Genomic DNA, 8,848 nt, shown 5'->3' on the forward strand with positions numbered 1-8,848 from the left:
GGACTAGTTAAGTTTGGAAAGCTTGGTTGGCTTGGACGAATTGGACTGAAGGGTCTGTTTCTATTCTATATGACTCTATGACTCTATGCTTGCCTACCCTCAATAACCTTTTAGCCCCCTTGCTCATAACGAATCTATCTTGAAATATTCAAGGATTCTGGATCACTCTGCCTCAAAAAAGGTGGTGGAAGCAAAGCCACATGACTCTCAAGAAAAAAGAAGTCTCATCTGTGTCCTAAATGGGAAACTCCTTATTTTGAAATAGTGGTTCCTGGCTCGAAATTCTCCCACAACAGGAAATATCCTTTCAACATACAACTTATCAAAGCTCATGAGGACCATATATGTTTCAATCAGGTCACCTCCTACCCTTCCAAACACCAGCAGATACAAGCATAACCTGTCTAAACTTTCCTCCTGACAGCTTGTTCATTCTAGGTATTAGTCTAGTAAACTGTCTTTGAAGTGCTTTCAAAATTTCCAATCCTTAAATAAGGAGACCAGTACTGTACACAATTCTCCAGCTGTGGTCTCACCAGAGCTCTGTACAACTGAAGCATAACCTTCCCACTTTTGTATTCAATTCATCTCTCAAAAAGTAATGACGTTCTCTTAGAATTTCTTAATTACTTGCTGTACCAGCAAACTTTCTCTTTGTGATTCATGTACTAAAGGCATTCAGATCCCTTCGCATCTCAGATCTCATTGTTTATATAAAATGCTTCTTTTTTATTCTTGTCAAAAAAGACAACTGCACATTTTTCCAAAGCCAGATTTTTGCACAATTGCTTAGCATATCCACATCTCTTTAAAATCTCCTTATGTCTTCAGACTTGTCTAACAATACAAAGTAGCCAAATATGTCTTTGTGAGAATGATACAATGAACAGCTGCCTGAGAAACCATTCAATATTGTATTCTATCTCTCTCCTGATTTATTTCTTGTTTTTAGAATGACATTAGGTTATACTTAAAACTTAAAACTCTACCAACTGGAAACATTTTCAAGTCATACTTTGCAGATCAATTTGCAAGTAGCTATTTTATTTCCCTCAATAGTTATGAAAGGTATGCAGTTCATAAGCACACACAGAATGGGCCTTCACCTTTTGCCATTACAATTATAGTTCCCTTCAATCTTGAAAGTCGTAAGCAACAGAAAAGTATGAATCCAACTGAAACACTTGTGTTTGTTCATTTCATCCATTTTAACAGTGCTCAGACCTAAATGCAGGTTCAGAGCTATAGTCTGAATCCAACAAAATGTCAATTGGCTTAAGCAAAAGCATTTGCAAGGGCAGCCATTTCTGCATTGTAGGAGTCAATACAGTATGGAGCTGGAGGAATGCAGCAGGTCAGGTAGCATCAGAGGAGGAGGAAAGTCAATGTTTCAGGACTGATGAAGGATATAAACGCAAAACATCAACTGTGTTATCTCAGACTCCATCATCTGCAGTTCTTGCTATCTCTGCTCTGTAAGACTCAAGTTCATTGCAACATATCAGGAGTTTAATTCATGATTATATTTTTCCAGACCTCGTGTTCCATAAAAGTTCTTTTCCAACTTTCTGTTGCCAACAATTTTCATTCTGCTTTTAAGCCGTGATGACATCAGCAAGGTAAACGTTTTGAATGGAAAGTTATCTATAGTGATGTAGTTACAGGTTCTGTTCATTATATCTCCAAGAACTCTCTCGCTTAACTCTCTCAACCCCTAGGTTTAAGCATAACACTGTCATCAGCTAATAGTGGACGAGAGAATGAACAATTTGCTCAAGAGAGCACACAAGTTGCTGTTGACAGGTTACCCAAATATCAGCTAAAGGTTACGTTCGCTGAAAAAAATAAGTGGAGATTGAATTTGGTGAAATGCAAAAATAAGGCTACGTTTCTTTTGGCCAACCTAAACACTATCGACCACAGTAACTAAGTCAACCTTTGGTGTTTTGATAAATCCTTCCATAAATAGGGTCAACTCATTCATGAAGTATGAAATGACAGCTGCTAAAAATGAAGGTGACAATCCCTTTGAAACATGAAGGAAACCATAAGGCAGGTACTTCAAATTAAACCAAGGTCTCACATTTTACTCAGTTAGTTAATCCTACAAGGTTTTTTCAATTGTAACCACATTGCCTTAAAAACCACCAGATTTTAGTATCCGATGCAGAGTTGCTTCTTGATTATTCATTCATGGGATGAGAGTGTCGCTGGCTGGCCAACATGTATTGTCCATCCCCAAATGCCCCTTGAACTGAATTTCAGAGATTTCAGACAGCTGTTTTAGCCAACAATCATATTGTGGGTCTGGAGTCACACTGAGGCTAAACCAGATAAAGAAAAAAGACTCTGTTTCCTGAAGGACATCAGTGAATCAAATGGGTTTTTGCAGCAATTGACATTGGTTACATGGTCAAAATTAGATTGGCTTTTTATTCCAGGTTTCTTCCATTCATTCAAATTTCATCTTCTACCATGTTAGGACCCGAACTGAAGTCCCAGTGCGTTAGCCCGGGTCCCTGGATTCCTGATCCAGTGACAGTAACATGACAACACTACTTCCCCTTGATCAAATTCTGGACAGTACTTTTTTGCAGTTTTTTTTTCCTCACACTCTCTCTCTCCATTTAAATAATAGACTGCCTTTTGATTCTTCCTATTAAAGTGTATAACCTCACAATTTCCTGTGTTAAAAATTCCATCTGCCAAATTTTGCCTACTCACTCAATCTATATCCCTTTGTAGATTCCTTATGGAACACACCACAGTATGCTCTCTCATCTATTTTTGTTCCATCAGCAAATGTGGATACATTACACTCTGCTTCCTCCAAGTTGCTAACATACAGAGGGTCCCTGATTTGTGAATATCCAACTTTTGAACACTGGTACTTATGATCACAAAACCATACAGGGGTGTAATTTTAAATATCTGACGCACAGAAATTTCCTTTATTTATGAACAGTGGCTTTACATTGTCCTGCATTGTGTTCCCACTTGCATACAAATTGACTTCCGAATGGACTCCAGAATATAACTCATTTGCATCTCAGGGACTGCCTGTAAATTGAGGCCCTGGGTCTGGTTCTTGAGCCAGTGGCACCTTGAGAAGATGGTGGTGAGCTGTTTTCTTGAACCCGCTGCTGACCATGTGCTGCAGGTAGATCCACAATGCCGTGAGGGAGGGAGTTCCAGGATTTTGATCCAGCGACAGTGAAGGAACAGCGATATGTTTCCAAGTCAGGATGGTGAGTGACTTGAAAGGGAACTTGCACGTGGTGGTGCTTCCATGTATCTGCTGCCCTTTGTCCTTCTAGATGCGTTTGGAAGATGCTGTCTTCTCCCACAATCCTCCTGCTCCCACATCTCCTGGTTTGACAATTGTGTTGTTCACTTTCAGACTTTGCCTTTTGATGCTTGTTTTGTTTATAGAGTCACTTACACACTTGTACAATTAGAATTCTCTCAGGTTCTTGCAATCTGAAAACAATAAAGCAAGCTGACAAGCCCCAGTAAATCTCTCAAGGTTGTGCTGTTCAAGTATGAAAGTCATGTAGCTTAACTCATTGAAATCTTTCGCAGGTAATCTCTGAAGGTGAGGTATGCTTCATTTACATGTACCATGTTATTAACTTGAAGTAAATCTTGCGAAACACTTTAGATAGACAAATATTACAAACTTTTTTTAAAATGACAAATCTGTTCTTAATTCAAAGTTTCTTAATGTGAATGTTTATTCAAATTGAAATACAGTATCAGATCATCACTCATTGCCTCATTAAACAACTAATTGAAACTATGACAACAGGTTGAACTCAATGAATTCTTCAATAGAGAGGTGTCCCAATGTCTTTTGCGGATACATTAGAGAATTGGACAACAAACCAAAGGAGGAAATATTAAAAGGGGTGACTTTCCTAAAATCATGATCCTTAACATTTTTTACAATGCCAAGGAAACCTAATAACTTAAAAGAGCCCATTTGTATATGGGCTCTGCTGGTTGTATAGTCATCAAAATATTAGAACCCAACCTTACAGGAAGCAAACAAGGAAATGTGCAATAGGGTGGTAGAAACTAGGATGCCCTATCCACAAATGGCAAATGATGCTAGATCAATTATTAACTTTAAATTTGATACTTTTGTTAGCTAAAAATACCAAAGGATATGGACAGTACATAGAGTAAACTCACAGATCAGTGTTTAACTTATTAAATAGTGGTACAGACGTACAGGGCTAATAACCTTGTCCTGCCCTTAAATTCCCATAAGTGCTCGATAACAGTTCCTTAAATATGGTGGGTCCATTCCTGTTATTCTTCACAACACTAATGTTACATCTTCAATGGCAGAATGAGGCCTGGCACAGTTTGGGGCATGAAGAAGCAAGTGAGCAGTAAACACATGGCCAAAGGCAGGACTGAGAGCAAGGTACCTGACACTAAGCAATAGGGCATCGTCAGCCAGGTAATATGAATTATTTATCTAATTCTAATTCTTTCCTAACATTTAAGGATTCCTTTCATATGTAAATCAAAATATGACACTATGTAATTATAAAATGTTTAGGACGAACAGGTAACATTAGACTCTCTTGAGTTTCTTAAACTAAATTAAATTAATTAAATTAAATCTCTTAATTTTACACTGGGCTTCAGAATCCCCCAGGTGGTCATTATTCAGCCATTAAAGAGCTCTCAATTGGCCCTCAGGTCAGTGTGCCAACCAACACCTTTCAACATTTCAAAGGACAGGTAGGCACTGTGCAAAAAGTGTTGCCACATTTCCCAATTTTATAACCCCACCCTTCGCTTTCCATCCCACCCACAGGGTGCCATAAAAATCCAGCCGCAGTTCCCAAAGCTTTCCACCCCAAGGGTTTTCCACATATCATGCTAGAGTTTGTTGTAGATTCATTGTTGGAGATTGATCACTATGATTACCTAACAGCACCATTTATGGTATCAGGATGGCAGAAGGCAAAATAAATTGATTTTATTTGATTTAATTGATTTTATTAGTAGACTCGCCAACTTTAAGGGCATTTAAATGGTCATTGGATAAACATATGGATGATAATGGAATAGTATAGGTTAGATGGGCTTCAGATTGGTTTCACAGGTCGGCGCAACATCGAGGGCCGAAGGGCCGGTACTGCGCTGTAATGTTCTATGTTCTATGGTTTCCCAGTACCGAGCATTCACTACATTCATTAATCCTCTGCTTCAATAGTCATTTCTAGAAATTCATTCCTTATTCTAATTACGTTTATCATGAAGATAAAGAAAATGCATTATTTTAGATTTGTTCATTGGGTTTGGGCGTCAGTGGAATTTATTGCTTCATACCATTGAGTAAGTGGTGGAGGTAGTGCCTTTAAAGGAGTGAGGTTTCAGGATTTTGACCTAGTGACTATGAAAGAATGGCAATATGGTTCCAAGTCAGGATGGTATGGGCAGCACGGTGGCTTTGGATGGTATAATTGCTCAGTGGTTAGCACTACTGCCTCACAGCGCCAGGGACCCGGGTTTGATTCCAGCCTCAGGTGACTGTCTGTGTGGAGTTTGCACATTCCCCCCGTGTCTGCGTGGGTTTGCTCCGGTTTCCTCTCACAGTCTAAAGGCGAGCAGGTTAGGTAGATTGGCCATGCTAAATTGCCAGGGATATGTGTCCAGGGATATGTAGGCTAAGTGGATTAGCCATGGGAAATGCAGGGTCATAGTGTGTGGGGGGGTGGGACACTCTTCAGATGGTCAGTGTGGGCTCGATGGGCCAAATGGCCTGCTTCCACACTGTAGGATTCTATAATAAACTTGCAGGTGGTGTTCCCATGCTGCTGCAGCTTTGCTCTTTGAAGTGACATGGGTCATGAGTTCGGAAGACGCTGTCCAAGGTGCTTGGGGTGAGTTGCTGCAATGCATCTTGTAAGATAGAGCACAATGCTGCCAATGTGCACCACGATCACTTTCCTGTTACACTACTATGTTACCTACAATAGGTATAAAGGAGCAAATGGCCCCTTCATTCCTGAAAGGTTCTGATTTTATGAGCCTTTCAGCACAGAAGCATTGATGGATAGGTTGGTTGCTCAAATTGGATTTAGTTAAAGAGGTAGAAGTTGTGGTCCTAACAATAGGCTGCAAGATACAGGAGAGGTTACTGAACTAAAATCTCTAGCATCACAAGCTGCATTAGTGAAGCAAACCCTAGCACTTGACCACAGCTAAATAACATAAAAGACATTTGGACAGGTACATGAATAGGAAAGGTTTACAGAGTTATGGGCCAAATGCAGGCAAATGGGACTAGTTAAGTTTGGGAAACTTGGTTGGCTTGGACGAGTCGGACTGAAGGGTCTGTTTCTGTATAACTGTATATGAGGTGTCATGTAGTAAATGAAATAAAGGTAAGGGGTTGATGGTTCAGTTCTAAGGAAGTGCGCAGAATTACAACGTTTAAAAGACACTTGGATAAGTACATGAATACAAAAGGTTTGGAAGCATATGGTCTAGGTGCAGGCAGGTGGAACTAGTTTAGTTTGGGATTATATTCAGCATAATTATGGTTGGACATGGTGTCTGTTTTGGTGCTGTATGACTCTACGTTTCAAAACATTAACTGTTTCTCTCCGCAGATGCTGCCAGACCTACCGAATTTCTCCAGAGATTTCTATCCTGATTTCAGATTTCCAGCCTCCACAGGATTTTGCTCTTATTCAGAGTTGATGGTACCTGACATTGAGTGGCTTTACTGTCCAGCTGCAGAGCTGTTCTCAAATTAACATGAAACAGGATGAAAAATGACAAATTACTGAGCAGAAACAAAATGCTTGCAATTCTACCATGTCAAACTAGCAGTAGATATTTGATAAAAATCAGATTTACCTCAACATCAATTATTCCCAACAACCACCACAGCAATTATGCATTACAATTAATGTCTTCACTGTTCCACACTTTGGAATATTCTAAGGGTATAAAGGTTGCTCTACAAATGCAGGTTCTATGTTTATCATAGAAGCTTGATTAATTTATGAATGGAATCTCTACACAACATATTCTACCTATCCACCATCACCAGCTATACCTTGTCAGTGAAACTCCCTCCTTCAGCATCTCCATCGTTAAGACACTCCTTGAACCTTTTTAAATGAGGTTGCCTCAACTTTTCCCCGTGCATGGCTCACTGTCAACTTAGAACTATAGAATCCCTAAGTTGAGGCCATTCAGCCCTTTGAGTCTACACCAACCCTTGCAAGGGCATCCCACCCAGACCCACACCCTTACCCTAACCCTGCATTCCCCATGGCTATTCCATCTAGCTGCACATCCCTGGACACAAAGAGCAATTTCCCATGGCCAAGCCTCCCTAACCTGCATAAGCTTTGGACTATGGGAGGAAACCCAAGCAGACATGGGGAGAATGTGCAAATTCCACACAGACAGTCACCCAAGGCTGGAATCAAACCCTGGCGCTGTGAGGCAGCAGCGCTAACCACTGAGCCACTGTGTACCCATCCAGCCTAATAACTGTTCTGCGAGCTGTTTAAGAATGTTTTACTTTGTTAAAAGGTGCAATATCAATGCAAGTTGTTGCAGAGTTGATTCAAAACCTTAAATGGTGCCAGGTGGAAAGTTTTCTTGAAAAAAAAATCCGAATGATGGTCACAGGATTGCAAAGGTCTCTTTCTCACTGTCTGTTGTTGGGAAGACTGTGGTTAGAATTTTCACACAGGTCGAAGGCAGATTGAAAATCGGGGAGAGGCCACAATTCAGGATTTACTCCCACCCCACCCCTACTAACACGAAGATTTTTTTGTCTATTTGTCGATCATTTCCTCACTTAAGGGCTGCATGAAGTGTTGACAGTCAGGCGTAAGTGAATTAGGGATAGGAGAGAAAGGCAGCTTGGATCAAGGCTTCAATCTAGATAGTTTAACTCCCTTCCCACAACACTCCCCCAATGCTCCCCCCATCACAAACCTACACCCATTTCATTCATTTAAAATTCAACTCCTATGTCAAGCTTTGTTGAGACATGAATCAAAGAGTCATACAGCACGGAAACAGACCCTTCAGTCCAACGAGTCCACACTGACCATGGATTCCCAAACTAAACTAGTAGACATGAGGCAAATTTTTTTAGACGGTGGTTTGCATGTGGAATGAACTTCCTGAGGAAGTGGAAGATGTTGGTACAATTACAACGTTTAAAAGACATTTAGATGTGTATATGAATAGGAAAGGTTTGGAGGGATATGGGCCAGTAGCAGGCAGGTGGAATTTATCCAAATGTCATTTAAATATTGTAACTGTACCTGCATTTCTCTGGCTGTTCATTCCACACACAAAACACTCTCTGTGTAAAAAAAGTTGCCCCTCATGTCCTTTTCAAATCTTATCCTGCTCACCTTAAAAATATGTCCCCTAGTGTTGAAAACCCCCACCCTAGGGAAAAGACCCTTGTCATTCACCTTATCTATGCCCTATGTGATTTTATAAACCTCAATAAGGTTGCCCCTCAACCTCCTACGCTCCAGTGAAAAAAGTTCCAGTCTTTCCAATCTATTTTTATGTCTCAAGCCCTTTATTCGGTTTTACTTGGGTTCCTCCACAAATTCAAGTAAACTCTGGTCCAAAGTGAGTATTTCTGAAAGTTGGCAGCCCCTTGGCACTGGTGATGGCATTGGCAGAGGTTGGCAAACCAGCATCGATGGGGCATTCATCACTGAAGGCCATGCATACCATCACAAAAAGGGGAAAGGGAGGGTCATCTTCAGCTTCCTCCAACATGAGTTTTTTTTAATATATTCGTTCATGGAATATGGGTGTTGCTGGCTGGAACAGC

The 8,848-nt window shown here is 40.4% G+C and overlaps 1 protein-coding gene across 1 annotated transcript in view; it reads right to left on the reverse strand.

The window, feature by feature from the left end:
• LOC125486846 (FERM and PDZ domain-containing protein 2-like) overlaps positions 1-6,725 on the reverse strand; it is a 92,272-nt gene extending 85,547 nt beyond the window's left edge. Inside the window, exon 1 of the mRNA XM_048616183.1 lies at positions 6,652-6,725. The gene's annotated coding sequence lies outside the window, so the exon portion shown is untranslated. The remainder of the gene's footprint in view (positions 1-6,651) is intronic.
• Positions 6,726-8,848: the final 2,123 nt, after the last annotated feature.

Source organism: Rhincodon typus, chromosome 34 (genome assembly GCF_021869965.1).
Source record: "Rhincodon typus isolate 14 chromosome 34, sRhiTyp1.1, whole genome shotgun sequence".
Lineage (NCBI taxonomy): Eukaryota > Metazoa > Chordata > Chondrichthyes > Orectolobiformes > Rhincodontidae > Rhincodon > Rhincodon typus.